This window comes from Saccostrea echinata, unplaced genomic scaffold (assembly GCF_033153115.1).
Source record: "Saccostrea echinata isolate AGI-Se365-2 ecotype Australia unplaced genomic scaffold, CSIRO_AGI_Sech_v1 ptg000002l, whole genome shotgun sequence".
NCBI classification, from domain to species: Eukaryota; Metazoa; Mollusca; class Bivalvia; order Ostreida; family Ostreidae; genus Saccostrea; species Saccostrea echinata.
Window position 1 is genome coordinate 5,041,652 of NW_026889751.1, and position 16,906 is coordinate 5,058,557.

Here is a 16,906-nt window from a genome sequence, read left to right on the forward strand (position 1 = left end):
AGATGACTCTGAAATCCCTTTTTTTTCAATTCATGGAGGATAAAAATTTGTTGATGAGGGTCACTCCTAATTTCACATATTATATTGAGCCACCATGAAATCTAATGATTCTGCAGTATGCTGTTTACAACATGTCTCACCAAAAAAAATAGTCTACTTCCAGGAATCCAAAGTTTTTAAAAATTTGTATGTTTCACACTTAGTGAATTTCATTGTCAATGCAGTATTTATTTAGAAGTTTAAATAAAAATTTCTGTTCTCAGAAATTTTGAAAAATCAATGGCATTTTTGGCATTTGTGTAAGGGAAAAAACCCACAATGATCAAATTCATCTTAAAGCATGAAAACTTGTAGTCTTATAAAGAAATGTAGGAATTCTGTGATATGAATGTGTTGTCAAATCCTATGCTTAAATCACTGAGACTCAGGTGACATACTGAGAATGTTTGTGTATGGACTTGGGTGACCTACTGAGAAAGTTTGAGCATGAGGTGACCTACTGAGAAAGTTTGAGTATGAGGTGACCTACTGAGAAAGTTTGAGTATGGAGTAAAAACTGTATCTTGCCTTTTGGTGTTCTGGTCAAGCCACAATCTGGAATCTTCTGTCCTATAGGTTCTTCTAAGACTGGTGTAGAAGGCCAGCCCAACTCTCTGTTAACAAAGAACAAAGGAAAGTCAATAACAAAAGAATTAATTTTCACACTTTATCTAATGGCAAAGAAAAATAAAATTTCAAACAGAGAAAAGAAAAATATGTGTCAAGTCTTACTTTTATGTTAGACAAAGGTTCATCAGTTTCTTGGTACTCCAGTTAAAACATGAATGCTCTTGAACACTAGATCCAGGCTAGCCTAACTCCCTGTTATCACAGAATATAAAGAAATTAATGGAACAAAAGTACTTTGAGAAAGTTATGGAATCTCTCAGAGTGAATTGAGTAAAGCTTGTACATTACCCTCACTTCTACAGTAGGGTGCAATCAATGAGTATTCTTCAAACTTTTCCATCAGCATGAGGAATCACTTTTTAACATATGATCAGCTTGTCCCCTATCTGTAAACAGAGTATGTACAGATCAATAAATAAAGGTACAAAGAATTCAACAAGTGAGAAAAAGGGACATAAATTGACAGAACACAAGGAGTGGATCTTACTTCTTACCATCTCCTGCAGGCCAAAGTCAATTCTGGCTGTCAGTTTTCCTTTGGCTGGTGATTAACTCTTCCTGACCCAGACAGTGGCAGATTGCAATCAAGGCCTGCCAAACTATTAGTGAATATAGAGAGTTTAGAGTCAAATATGTGTTCTAATTAGACAGAGAATAGAAAACAGAAATCTAATGGTGCAACTAATGGTGTTTCTTACCACTTTGACTAATAAATGGCTGCTGGCACAATGGATACCCTGTACCCTGGTAATGTACTCCTCTTCACTGTGTGTTCATCTGGTGCTCAGCTCTTGGTACTCTTGCTGACAGGTGATGTAATCTTCCAGACCTTTGACAGTGTAAGGGTCTAGTTGTCCTATTTCTTAAAGACAGAAATTTTACATCCAAAGAGACCCCAATCATAATCATGTGTGAAAGAGCACAAACAATGGATTTAGCACATTTGATTTGTAACTTACCCTTCCTTCCATAGCTGGTTGCAGTGGATCTCTGTTCCTGGTTCTCTGGACTCCTAAAGAGTGATATGTGTTCTCTGCCACAAGATTGAAGCTTATTTAACCATTTATCTGTTAACATGAAGGGTCAAGAGGTCTAATGTGTGTCCTAGTTGGGTTTACTATGAATAAAACACAGCAATCCAAAAATGCAACATATTAAGCTTGTTTCCTACCAATTTGGCCAACATAGTGGATATCCTGTATCCTGGCAATGGTCTCCTCTTCTTCCTTGTATGGTTCTCCTCTTCCTTGTGATGTCCTCCTCTTCCTTGTGATTCCTCTTCCTTGTGATATCCTCCTCTTCATTGTATGGTCCTCCTCTTCCTTGTGTGGTTCTCCTCTTCCTTATGTGATCCTCATCTTCATTGTATGGTCCTCTTCTTCATTGTGCCATCATCCTCAATTTGGCATCTGTCCATCGTTGTTGTCACCTGCATGGTTGGATGCAGTTTATTTAAGCTCCAAGTACATTACTTGGTATGATACACTGATATTTCAGATCAAAGGAGGCTTAGTCTACATCAGTTAAGATGAGCACATGAACTGGAATCACATGTGTTATCTTCTTCTTACCCTGACTTTGATGGTTTGGGATTCAGTTGATCTTTAATCCCTGGGCTCCTCTTCACAAGTGCTGTTGTCATTCTTTGTAGTGGGATTGAGGCTAACTATTATTCTGTTAACATAAAGAGTCAAGAGGTCAAACTAGTTCAAAAAATCATCACAAAGCTTGAATAAAGTGAAAATAGAAAAGAGAAATATAAAATGCAAAAAAATGATCTTGTTTCCTACCACTTTGGCCAATATTGGCCTGTTGCTTACATAGTGGATACCCCATATTCTGGCAATGCTCTTCTCTTCTTGAATGTGGTGCTGGCTCCAAACCTCCACTGAGCCCTTAGCAATGACAGAATATGAACAAGATTAGTTCAGTACCAAAACAATTTAAGATGCACCTCATAATTTACCAGTTTTTATTGTCAACTCATGATTAAAGAACATCATGTATAATATAATTGGCTTACTCTTTCCTCCATGGTTGGCTGCTGTTAATTCCTGCTCCCTGGACTTATCCTAACAAGTGATTGATTTGCTCTCTTCAGTGTGATCATTTGCCAAAGCATCATTCTGTGAACATTGAGAGTTTAGAGTCAAATATGTGTTCTAATTAGGCAGAGAATAGAAAACAGAAATCTAATAGTGCAACAAATGCAGCTTGTTTCTTACCACTTTGACTAATAAGGCTGCTGGCATAATGGAGATCCTGTACCCGTGCAATGTACTTCTCTTCACTGTGCGTTCATCTGGTGTTCAGCTCTTGGTACTCTTGCTAGCAGGTATGTAATCTTCCAGACCTTTGACAGTGTAAGGGTCTCCTTGTCCTGTTTCTTAAAGACAGAAATTTTACATCAAAAGAGACCCCAATCATAATCATGTGTGAAAGAGCACAAGCAATGGATTTAGCACATTTGATTTGTAACTTACCCTTTCTTCCATGGCTGGTTGTAGTGTATCTCTGTTCCCATTCCCTGGACTCCTCCTAGAGAGATATGTGTTCTCTGCCACAAGATTGAAGCTTGTTTAACCATTTATCTGTTAACATTAAGAGTCAAGAGGTCTTATGTGTGTTCTAATTGGAATAACTAAGAATAAAACATAGCAATCCAAAAATGCAACACATGAAGCTTATTTCCTACCAATTTGGCCAATGTAGTGGATACCCTGTATCCTGGCAATGATCTCTTCTTCCTTGTGATGTCCTCCTCTTCCTTGTGATGTCCTCCTCTTCCTTGTGTGGTCCTCTTCTTCCTTGTGATGTCCTCCTCTTCCTTGTGTGGTCCTCTTCTTCCTTGTGTAGTCCTCTTCTTCCTTGTGTAGTCCTCATCTTTATTGTATGGTCCTCTTCTTCACTGTGCCACCATCCTCAATTTGGCATCTGTCCATTGTTGTTGTCACCTGCATGGTTGGATGCAGTTTATTTAAGCTCCAAGTACATTACCTGATATGATACTGATATTTCAGATCAAAGGAGGCTTAGTCTACATCAGTTAAGATGAGCACATGAATTGGAATCACATGTGTTATTTTCTTCTTACCCTGACTTTGATGGTTTGGGATTCAGTTAATCTTTAATCCCTGGGCTCCTCTTCACAAGTGGTGTTGTCTTTCTTTGTAGTGGGATTGAGACTAACTATTATTCTGTTAACATAAAGAGTCAAGAGGTCAAACTAGTACTAAAACCATCACAAAGCTTGAATAAAGTGAAAATAGGAAAGAGTAATACAAAATGCAACAAATGTTCTTGTTTCCTACCACTTTGGCCAATATTGGCCTGTTGCTTACATAGTGGATACCCCATATTCTGGCAATGATCTTCTCTTCCTGAATGTGGTGCTGGCTCCATACCTCCACTGTGCCCTTAGCAATGACAGAATATGAACAAGATAGGTCCAGTACCAAAACAATTGACGATGTACCTCTGAATTCACCAGTTTTTATTGTCAATTCATAATTAAAGAATGTCATGTATAATATAATTGGCTTACCCTTTCTTCCATGGTTGGCTGCTGTTGATTCCTGCTCCCTGGACTTATCCTAACAAGTGATTGATTTGCTCTCTTCAGTGTGATCAAGATTTGCCAAAGCATTATTCTGTGAACATTGAGAGTTTAGAGTCAAATATGTGTAGATATGCGTAGAAAACAGAAATCTAATGGTGCAACTAATGGTGTTTCTTACCACTTTGACTAATAAATGGCTGCTGACATAATGGATACCATGTACCCTGGCAATGTACTTCTCTTTACTGTGTGTTCATCTGGTGTTCAGCTCTTGGTACTCTTGCTAGCAGGTATGTAATCTTCCTGACCTTTGACAGTGTAAGGGTCTCCTTGTCCTGTTTCTTAAAGACAGAAATTTTACATCAAAAGAGACCCTAATCATAATCATGTGTGAAAGAGCACAAGCAATGGATTTAGCACATTTGATTTGTAACTTACCCTTTCTTCCATGGCTGATTGTAGTGTATCTCTGTTCCCATTCCCTGGACTCCTCCTAGAGCGATATGTGTTCTCTGCCACAAGATCTAAGCTTGTTTTACCATTAATCTGTTAACATAAAGAGTCAAGAGGTCTAATGTGTGTCCTAATTGGGTTTACTATGAATAAAACATAGCAATCCAAAAATGCAACACATGAAGCTTATTTCCTACCAATCTGGCCAATGTAGTGGATACCCTGTATCCTAGCAATGGTCTCCTCTTCCATGTGTGTTCCTCCTCTTCCTTGTGATGTCCTCCTCTTCCTTGTGATGTCCTCCTCTTCCTTCTTGTGATATCCTCCTCTTCATTGTGATGTCCTCCTCTTCCTTGTGTGGTCCTCCTCTTCCTTAAGTGATCCTCATCTTCATTGTATGGTCCTCTTCTTCATTGTGCCATCATCCTCAATTTGGCATCTGTCCATCTTTGTTGTCAACTGCATGGTTGGATGTAGTTAATTTAAGCTCTTGGTACATTACTTTGTATGATACTGATATTTCAGATCAAAGGAGGCTTAGTCTACATCAGTTAAGATGAGCACATGAACTGGAATCAGATGTGTTATTTTCTTCTTACCCTGACTTTGATGGTTTGGGATTCAGTTGATCTTTAATCCCTGGGCTCCTCTTCACAAGTGCTGTTGTCATTCTTTGTAGTGGGATTGAGGCTAACTATTATTCTGTTAATAAAGAGTTGAGAGGTCAAACTAGTACTAAAACCATCACCAGGCTTGAATAAAGTGAAAATAGAAAAGAGAAATACAAAATGCAACAAATGATCTTGTTTCCTACCACTTTGGCCAATGTTGGCCTGTTGCTTATATAATGGACTTGTTGACGTAGTGGATACCCTGTATCCTGGTAATGGTCTCCTTGTCATTGTATGGTCACCCACAGTTTTGCATCTGTCTTTACTTGCTGTCATCTGAAAGGTTGGATGCAGTTTATTTACGCTCTTGGTATTTTGGTTGGTTCCTGAGATTCCAGATCAAAGAGAGTTCAGTTTACAACTGTTAAGATGGAATCAGTGATTTGTACTTTACCCTTTATTCGATGGTTGACTTCAATTGATCCCAACCCCCTGGACTCCTCCTCACAAGCCTTATGATGTCATTCTTTGTAATGGGATTGAGGTTAACTATTATTCTGTTAACATACAGAGACAAGAGTCAAATAAGTACCAGGCTTGAATAAAGTGAAAATAGAAAATCTAAATCTAAAATGCAACAAATGCTGCCCGTTTCTTACCATTTTTGCCAATGTGGGCCTGTTATAATAGTGGATACCCTGTATCCTGGCAATGGTCTCCTCTTGTGTGTTGGTGGCTGTCATCTGTTCATCCCGCCTTTGTGCCCTTGACAATGATAGAAACTGACACAAAATTATTACAGTACCAAAACAATTGAAGAAGTACAGTCTTTTAAAGTATCATTGACAAACAAAAACATGTGACAACAATTACATATTTGGGAAAGACACAAACATTTATAAACGAAAAGGGCAAAAGGTTAGTTATGTTAGTAATGTAAGTAAGAAAGGGGAGGAGAGAGGACAGGAAATGAAAAATACATGCAAAAACAAAAATATAGCTCACCTTATTTGGGCTTACAAGATCAAAATACAACCTTTTCTCGGGCTTCCTGGGTACCATTGGCTCCATTCTGTCAAAATTACATCTGCAAAATGTTTTAATAACTGTTACCAAATAAATTTAATTTCTAAAATAAAAGGTTTCATTGTATTATTAAATGTTAAACCCACAACAAATGAAATTTATTTTGTGTTTATTCTAACCTAATTAACTATTAACACATACAACATTATGTAAACTTATACATTTTATATGAAAATAATTACATCATCATAGTCTGTTTCTTGGCAGGTGAAATGGAATTATTTAGTCTCAAAATTGGAATAAAATTAACTTTTTTGGCATTGTGAATGGTACAATTCATCAGTACCAGTTATGAATGAAAAAATATTGTAAACCAATTATTATTCATGACATTTTTTATTCTTTTTTTTAAATACTTTTTTACAGTAAGATGTATTATACACTTATTTCTATGACTACGAGGGAAACTGTAAAACTGTTGTCCCAAAGTAGTGGAGAAGACCTCAAAAACTGTTGACTGATGCTGAAGGCCAAGGGTAATAGTTTTCCAGTTCTTCCACTAAAGCTTATGTTATGAACACCACTCCCCAGGATCATGAAACAGATTTAGACGTACGTGAAATTTTCAATTGCCTGTGAAATTTTTATTGATGATTGAATTATCCCTAAATTTACAGATAACAATACTTTTGTAAATCAATATTGAAAAATATTTGAATTTAGGACTACTTGACTTTTACAACATTTTAGTACAACATAAAGATTTTGACCTAATTAAGCTTAAGATGTTTCATGATCTTGGGGCCAGGTGCTCATTGACAACACCAGTACTAAGATTTAATCAAATGGTAAAGAGAAAAACTTTTGAAGAGTCAACAAAGAATTTGCATCTTACCTTCACTTGAAGGTAAAACCACAGTCTGTCCTTAATCTTGTTCTCTAGTTCTAGCCTTTCTGACAGGCAAGTCTAACCTTCTTCCTGTTTACACAAGACAATGAAATGGTCAACAAAATCAAAGCTATCAGACTTCATCAAATGAAAGTATGAAATCTATCAGACTGAATGGAGTAGAGAATGTGTCTTACCTCCACTCTAAGGAAGACTGCTGTTAATCAGTACTCTGCTCTTAAACATAGAATTTAGGGTTGCCTTGCCCTCTGCCTGTTAAAAGTAGAATGTCGTTAAGTAATCTAATTTTAATCAAGTGATGAGAAAGAGTGATGAAACTGAAATAGAGAAAGAAGTACAGTTTTTGTTTTACAGTCACCTGAGGGTTAACATATCAGTCAATTTCAGCTGTGTGCTCTTGCTGGCAAGTGATGCACTGCTTTATCTTAAGATAGGTACTGTTTCTCTATGCTTCTGCAAAATACAAATTTATTATCAAAAGAGGTCCAAATCTACATCCTACATGAAAAAAATAAATGGAATCTTTACAAGAAAAAGAGTTAGTGTTTGTATCTTACTCTTTATTCTAAGGTTGGCTGCAGTTGATCCTTGCTTCCTGGACTCATTGTGACAAATAATTGAGTCTTCTTTGTAGGATCAAGGCTTGTCAAATCATTAATCTGTTAACATAGAGATTCAACGGGTCAAATAAGTCCCTTATTTGGATCAACAGAACTCTAAAATGCAACAAATATAGCTTGTTTCTTACCACTTTGGCCAATCTTGGCCTGTTGACATAAACTGTGGATACCCTGTATCTTGGCAATAGTCTCCTCTTCATTGTGGTCTCCCCTGCCATCTGGCCATCCCTCCTTGTGCCCTTGGTAATGATAGATTCTGACACAGGATTAGTACAGTACCAAAACAATGGAAAAAAATGACAAGATGATACCTATTAGAGACTGCTTGGCTGCTGCTAGATGGTTTTATATCCTGTTGCTTCTGCTTGGCTCTGCTGGTCTACATCCTGTCAATTGAAAATAAGAAGGTCAAAGTGGGACCAAGTCTAGATCACTTAAAAACAAGGTTAACATGATAAGGACTGCAAGCAAGAATAAAAGCAAGAATCTTACTGAATCTTTCAAGGTTGTCCTCAGTTGATTTAGGGGATTTCTCTTCACTGTTGGGTCAATGCAAGCCAATCCTTTCTTTGCTAAGAAAGAATAAAAGCTTAAATTACCGAGAGTTTTCTAATACACAGGGTGTTCTAGAAAAATAGGAAAGAGATCTAGCAGGGCACTATATTTTATCTTATCCCTACATTGAGGCCAATGTTCCTTCTGCTTGTAAAAATAGGAATGGAGGCCAACAGAAAATTTTTAAAAGTCCTCAAAACTTGCATTAATTTAAATAACTTAGTTTACACGCTCCTTGCCAATTTTACACCAGAAAGCTGCATCAATCAGTATTTTGCTTTGGTGCCCCTACCCTTTATGTCACTATAATGACGTAATTATTGCTTTGAAATACTTGTCACATTTTTTTTAATTCTAGAGACTATTAATTACTCTTTCCCTTCTATGTTCACTTTAAAAATATAAGTACTTAAAAAATGCTTTTGAATACATAATTTTCTAGAAGCTTCCCTCTCTGTATACAGGACATGTAGTCATTTTAATCACTTTGATAATTGACTGAAAATTCTAATAGCTGGTAATATAAAATTCACTTTAGCCAGAAAGAATGACACTCCTGGCAAATTGTTAACCAGTTCATTTACTTACATAAAATGTAGCAATAAATCAATCAAATTACTGGTGAGGCACTCATTGAGATGAAACATCTTTCTTGGTGGAGTTGATGAAGACTGGATAGTGTCACATAACCTGACAAAATACTAGCAAAAAGTTTGTTAAACATGCCCACATTACTCCATTTTGAATTATTCAAAGGTATAATACAGCCTTCACACCTGCATATGAGGTTTATGTCTCCTAGTTGATTCGAAACACAACAGCATGCTCTATGTAAGAACAATTTCTAAAATGAGGCAAGCTATTGACAAACAAGTTGATACAAGGATACCAAGTCTCATTTAAAGTCAGCATTTTGCAAATTCTATGGTTGATACAATGACCTTGTCAGTAAATACAATTTGTTATGAAATAAATGCTGAACGATGTTTTTTCGTACTCATTGTTAGGCCATTATTTACACAATGAATTGTATACGGATTTTTCCGTTTGCACATGACAAGGAGCAAATGGTGGGTGCGACCGGTCGACAGGGTATGCTTACTCCTTCATGGGACCTGATCCCAACTCTGTTTTTAGAGGTCCTTGTTTGTTCTGCTCCCAATTAGTGCCAATTCAATGGACTTTTAAGCTTGAATACTGTTCATTATCTCCATATTTCACTACCCATATAGTTAATCTCTGCATGAAGTTTGCTGGCAATCCCACAAAGATGGAGTTAATGTTGTTTCTTGACAGCTTTTGGTGTGAAATATTAAAGATCTGCTATGGTTACATTTAGTCAATGCTCATAGTTCCATGCCTCATAAGTTAGTCCAACTTTACAGCGATATCATATACCAGTTGATACAGAAGCTGCTTAAGAGCGACTTTGACTGTAGTAAGCAGATACAAACAAAAAGTCTGTGAGCCAATACTCACTAGTAATATCCTCACTTCTGGTGTGAATATATGCTCTCAGAAGTTCAGATAAAAGACATAGAATTTCTACAAAAATGAATCCCAGCACATGATATGCCTAAAGAAAGAGTGTACTAAAATTTCAAGCATCTGCGATAAGTTGTTGAGAAAAAAGCGACCAAAATTTGGTATGGACAGGTGCACAGATAAACAGGAAGTTGACACTGGATTCATATAAAAATGAATCCCATCATATGGCATGCCTAAACAAAGAGTGTGCTAAAATTTCAAGCATCAGCGATGTGTAGTTGCTGAGAAAATTGCAGTGAAATTTGGTATGGACAGACAAACGTTTCACAAGAAGTTGACTTCAGATTCGTACAAAAATAAATCCCACTATATGGCATATTAAACAAAGAGTGTGCTAAAATTTCAAGCATCTGCGATGAGTAGTTGCTTAGAAAACCGACACATACACAGAGAGACAGACAGACACACAATAGTAAAACAGTATATTACCCTCTCCTTCGGAGTGGGGGTATAATTATATGACACAAGCAGCTCCCAAAAGAAAAAGGAGCTACCAACTGTTATTTACCCCACCTCTAACGAATTTTCGACAAAATCTTGGCTAACGATTGTTTGAAGTCTGTCAGGTGAAGGGAATGTAATACTTGTACACAGTCACTTGAAAATCAATGTACGGTCAATACAGAGTAATCGTTCTTTTGTAACACTTACAACCCGAATGATACGAGACTTGCCGCGTGTCTGTTGACAAATAAAGTTAAATAACGTCAGTAAGAAGCAAAAATTATGGAACCTTTTTCTTGCTTTACTACAATTCTTCAAAACTGTATGTTATTACTGCACGGAACACTAACAGAAAAGATTAGGTAGCATGCGATGTCAATAGTTACTGTACAGAAGTGCTGAAACAAAATAGCGGAGACACACAAAAATTTTACAAACCACATATAATAGTGTTAAATCACCAGTATATAATTATGGCATCGGTCATCAGTGGGGTAAATTTGTTACATAGTTTTGTAGTGTCCAGGTAAGGGATGATACCTGGTGAGTAAATTTCATACCAGGGGAGGCTTCGCTTTGCCAGGTATGAAATTTACTAACCAGGTATCATCCCAAACTCGGCCACTGCAAAACTACGTAAATAATAATAATCTTCACCTACTAAGTAGGTTATTTTGCTATTAGTGACAGTGACAACATACACACAAACACTAGACATATGTATACACATAACCCACACATACATATTTATACATATAAAGACAAACCTTGTCATCTCGAACTTAAAGGGACCAAGAAAAAATTTCAAGATATCTAAGGAAACCAAATATCCAGGGAAAAATACTAAAAGAATAAGGGCTAGGACTTCCGAATCACTTCAACATATCCATGGTTTTTGTGTTATCAATGTTCGAGATAACAAAGTTCAACTGCATATCTAAGTTTTTTTTTTGTTTTTTTTTTTTTTGTTTTTTTTTTTTTTTTTTGTATTTTTTTTTTTTTTTTTTTTTTTTTGTATTTTTTTTTTTTTGTATTTTTTTTTTTTTTTTTGTATTTTTTTTTTTTTTTTGTATTTTTTTTTGTATTTTTTTTTTTGTAATTTTTTTTTTTTTTTTGGTATGTTTTTCTGCATTTTCTTTATGTATAAGATGAACCCCAACACCATGATGTTGTATATACAACTAGACATCAATAAGTTGGTGACCATCTCAAAGGGCCTCACTTTTACTAAAGACATAAGGATAAATGGGCATTGTAAAGGACCTTGACCTTTGACTTGCACCTGTAATCCACTGGCACCTTGGGAGATGTATGAGATGAAGCTCAAGGAAACAGGAAATAATGACAATAACTTTACACAGACATCTGCTATGACCTTGAAATCTGACCAAAAAAATGGTATAAAGCAAAAGTACACCCTTAAACAAATCAGGATACTATGGGTTAAATATGAGCTGAATAGAGCCATAGCTTGGTATAAAAACACACAACTTGTTGGATAAAAATTATATCCAACCATAAACCATGGGAGATTTTATGTAAACAGAAATTCTGTTTACCACTGACCTTTAAGAAAACTGGTTCAAGGACACTGCAAAGGGGAGAGAAATATGCTTGCTGCAATAAAGATTAGACCTCGACCTCTGACCTAGAAACTGTTCATTACTGCACATCTTTTACCACTGGGTACTATAATAGGTGAAGTACAAGCCAGAAAGGGCTAAAATGAGAGAAATAGGATCCAGGTAAGGATCACACACAGATGTGGTTTTTGCTATGACCTTTTAACTTAGAAAACTGGTTCAAGGTAACTGCAGTTTAAACCTGATTGAACCAAGGGGAGAGAATATATTCTGGGTAAATAATATCAGACAAACAAACAGACAAACAACTGATCATTATCATAGTGGGCCCTAAATACTGAAAACAAAACCACTCACTTTACATCATAACGTCTGGACAGAGATGCTGAGGTGAGGCGAGGCAAGGGTTGTGGTGGACAGACATACAGTTGTGTGTGTGCAGATGAGGCATTCAAACATTAAACAATATTGAAAACAGTCAACAATGTAAATCAGACATTAAACAATATAAGAATACATGCAAAATACAAAAATGGACTTTTCAGTAAGGACATATACCAAAAACTGTAGAGTACTGTACATATACGGTATAATTCAAATACTGTATAGAAAATACTTTTATAAGAACAAAAAGGAAGCATCTAAATCTCATCTCAATCCTGATCACACCTAAAATGTAGGCTGAACGCAGTATTCAATGTATGCAGCAGATGCAACATTGTAAGAGGCAGCATGAGAGACTGTGCCAAAAATAGGCAATACAAGTGTAAAGTGTAGGTCAAATGCAACATCCAAAAAAAAAGCGAGTCAGTATCCAAAGATACATGACAATGTACAAGATTGGCTCTAATAATGAAAATAATCGGAACCAATGAAGCAAGAAATGTAGGTCAGCATCAGTCAGCATTCCTAGAAGCATCAAGTACAAATTTGGTTTAGATACTGCTTGTGAGAAGCTGAGGATAAATCTAAATATTCAGTTTGTCATATAACTAAAGTCACTAAAGCATGAAAATACAGTTCATATGCATTAGCAAAGGCATGCATCAAATGAACGTTTGATATGGCTAAAGACCGATAGACATAGTGATAATAACATTATACATCAAACGAATACATTAATACTAGTTTTGAACAATAAGGAAACTTTCAAAAATGATCATCGCTTATAATAAGTAGCCTTAAATTGATCAGTTATACAAATCGGCAGAATTTTCAAAAATTATTTTTGCATGGCTATAGCGGATGCCGCGAGGAAAGTACAAGACGACAACGAATTGAAAATGATAACACCTTCCTTCCTTCAAGATACAGTTTACGTCCATTTTATTTTAGGAAAATGGGAACAACGCGCACAGAAATGTTCATTATGCAAAGCACACTAAATTTCAGTTTCTCAGCGACAAAATTCCTCATCAATGATTCTTATCGGTAAGCGTATATCGATGGTCAACCAATTATCAGCGACAATCTTTTCATTACTTATCACAATACATTATTACATCATCTACAAACTTACAAATAGATATCTCAAAGAAGAAACCTATAATTACAAATAAGCGAATTAATTAAGGGTGAAAAGAAATGGAATCCCAAGTCCAATCATAAACATTAAACTATAAGGGAAATTTAACTGTGAAATTTAACTCCCGAAATTGATACTGATGAATCATCGGAGTAGACTTTATTTATGAGAGAGAAAAAAAAATTGTCCTGTTTATCTTTACAAAAATTAACCTCTGAGCTTACTCAAATTACAGATAACAGTAAACAAATGGGATGGAAAACTGAAACCGCAATGTATTTAATGAAATACAAAATATTTATAATTACTTTAATCCTAGAAAAATGAATAATAAAGTGAAATAATTTCAATTAAACAAAGCTCCAAATTTTAACTGAACTTGCAACCTTTAGGATAAGAAAAGGAAATTTATAAGCTATTAATACTATACATGGAGTTTACGAATACAGAGAATCCATTGAGATGTACAAATTCACACAAATGCATTGGTACAATGTATCTATATACATTGATAATTTAAAAAATATCAACTTTAACACATTGATCACAGACACAGTAATAGAGACATCTCAAGGTCATAACCCCAGATTTCAGGTAAATGAATTAAAGGGAAATAAATGGAAATTACCCACCTCACAATAGTAAGTCTAAATTAATAGATATAAATGTCTAATTCACATTTACCCCAAACATTATTTTTTTAATATAAAATATAATGAAGATATTAAATTGAGAAAAGATTAGAATAATTAATTAATTGTAGCAAATTTAAGTTTTTTTCATGACTGCAATGGCTAAATAACGGTGTGTGCATGAGTTGAGATATTTAGCCACTAGCATTCATGAGAAAATCGCGAGAGAAAAAAAGGGGCCTTATCTGAATCTTCACAATTAATTAGGCATTAAATTTAAACATTTACAAAAAAGACTGAAATTAAGAGTGGGAAAATCAGAATACCCAATTTATGAGTTGAGATATTTAGCCACTAGCATTCATGAGAAAATCGCGAGAGAAAAAAAGGGCCTTATCTGAATCTTCACAATTAATTAGGCATTAAATTTAAACATTTACAAAAAAGACTGAAATTAAGAGTGGGAAAATCAGAATACCCAATTTATTTAACAATTATGTTATCTTGATCTTATTTTCACAAACCAATCCTGGAAATTTTTTTTTTAAATCGATTTTAGTTTAATTATAACTAGAAAAAAAAGAAAAGATAAATTCTAACAATATGTTCTAATTAACCAAAATATTCAAGGGACAAATTTATAACAGACACTTGAGATGCAAAAAAATATACAATGCACATATATTACAAAACAAGTAATAACTGAATACAAAGAAAATTTTCAAACCTTAAGAAATACACACAAATAAAGATAGAACCCCACTAAACAAAGGAACCCCCTAAATTTAGAATTACTAAAATATTGTATATAGATGAAATTACTGCAAAAGGAACTTTACAAATTCATCAAGAAAAAAAAATGAATGGAAATTTATAAATTACCTGTGTTTAATTTAATACAAGAAAATAAATTGGACTCTTTAAGTTTAAAATGTTTACTTGATCTTCAGGAAAATTTTCATATGTTTAAAAAAAATTAACCTTTAGTTACTAAAAAGTAATTCCAATTACAACTATAGCAACCCTGGGGAAAAAAGGGGGATTAATAAAAGATTATAAGTTGTACATAATAATCCAATAAATACTTAGGTTTACAGTCTACAAGGTTTACATGAGATATACAGAAAATCAATGCACATTACAAAAAAACATATACTGAACCCATCATGCACACACAGGAAGAGAAAGAAGTAAAAAATACAAAAAAAGAAATCCTCACAATTCTTTACAATGAAAACTCTAAAATTTACTCTTTGTAGGAATTAAATGATTTTGGTTTCTCTTTTTAAAAATTTGAATAACTTTAATTTTACCACCTGAAAAATTTGATTAATGGAAAATGAATTTAACCCTATTCATCAATGAAACACAAGAAAGTCAGGAAGATAAAGAAATGAATATAAGCTTTAATAGTTATTTAATTACTACCAGGGACTGTATGATGGTGATACTTAGGTTAACTTTATAGGAGAAATGTCAATTGGATAACACAAATAAATATGTACGCTTTTAAAGGGTTCTGACTTAAAAATTAATCTAACTATTCAGTTTTAGGGAAATTTAAAACTTTCAATCACTAGTTGTAGTTTTAGGGAAATTTGAACCTTGTACTAAGTTACTGTAAATTAGGAAAACTCATAATTTAATTAACCTCTTGTTTAATTTTTCAATAAAAGATTTAACTTTACTGAATTTTTAATTTTAATCAAAATTAAAGAAAAAAAAGGAAACTGAAGCCTATAGCCCTATTTATCAACTAAAACCTTAACATTTAGTTACTCTCCTGAATAACTACATCTAAATAACGGTGTGTGCTTGCATTGAGATATTTAGATGTAGTATCCAGGAGAAAATAAGGACAAATTTTAAATTTATTTAAATTCTAGTACGGTCTTACAAAATTAGAATTGAAAAAAGGGGGGAGTATATTTATGCTATCAACAAAAAGATTCTTAGATGCAAATTACCGTTACACGATATGTTTTAGAAAAAAACATTTATCTTTTAGAACTTGAAATTAAAGGGGAAGAAAATTTAACAATTTTTATAATAAAAAAATTATCTTTTATATTTACCTTAATTCACCACGCATGAGAAAATAAGGAAAACTTTAATTTTATTTAAATGTAAACATTAGTTTATGCCTAACAAACTGAAAGAAAGGGGGGATCAAAAAGAGGTGAGAATAGGGAAAAGAATACCAGTAACTAAAGAGACATCCACATTCCTAAACAAATGTCGCACCAACCCTGCTGCAAAGCCTCGCCTCTCTGGTTCCCTCACCGGTGATGGCTGAACAGGAGGGATCTCTGTCATCGGTGACCCGAGGGTAGAAAGCTGGGGACGACCCTCAACAACCTGGGGAGACGGCAGTTCCATCTCCTCAGTCTGTCCAGCCACATCCTCAACTAGATCCTGAGCAGGCTGAGGAGATGGCAGCGCCACCTCTACGGTCTGCTCAAGTTCCACCCAAGGAAGGGCTATGACAGGCTGCGGGGATGGCAGACTCACTTCCTTAGACTGAACAAGCTCTGCCGGAGGATTGGCAATTGCAGACTGGGGAGATGGCTCAGCCACCTCTACAGTTTGCTCAAGCTTCTCCTGAGGCAGTTCTTGAAGAGGCTCAGGAAGTGGCAGTGCCACCTTCTCAGGCTGTTGAGGAGAATCTTCAACCTTCACTGTCGGCTTCACTCTGGACTTCCTCACCTAAACGAGAAAAAAGATCAAATTAAAAACTGAAATAGAAATGATTAATATAAAAATAACAAGTT

The 16,906-nt window shown here is 35.0% G+C and overlaps 2 long non-coding RNA genes across 2 annotated transcripts; both read right to left on the reverse strand.

Moving 5' to 3' along the window:
- Positions 1-7,425: 7,425 nt before the first annotated feature.
- Positions 7,426-7,873, reverse strand: LOC133178378 (uncharacterized). The gene is made up of 3 exons (XR_009719976.1): positions 7,786-7,873; positions 7,587-7,681; positions 7,426-7,480 (listed from the first exon to the last, which is right to left on the reverse strand). It is a non-coding gene; the product is annotated as an uncharacterized LOC133178378 (long non-coding RNA).
- Positions 7,874-8,159: 286 nt separating this feature from the next.
- On the reverse strand, positions 8,160-9,262 carry LOC133178379 (uncharacterized). Its single transcript, XR_009719977.1, has 3 exons — positions 8,992-9,262; positions 8,341-8,415; positions 8,160-8,234 (listed from the first exon to the last, which is right to left on the reverse strand). It is a non-coding gene; the product is annotated as an uncharacterized LOC133178379 (long non-coding RNA).
- Positions 9,263-16,906: the final 7,644 nt, after the last annotated feature.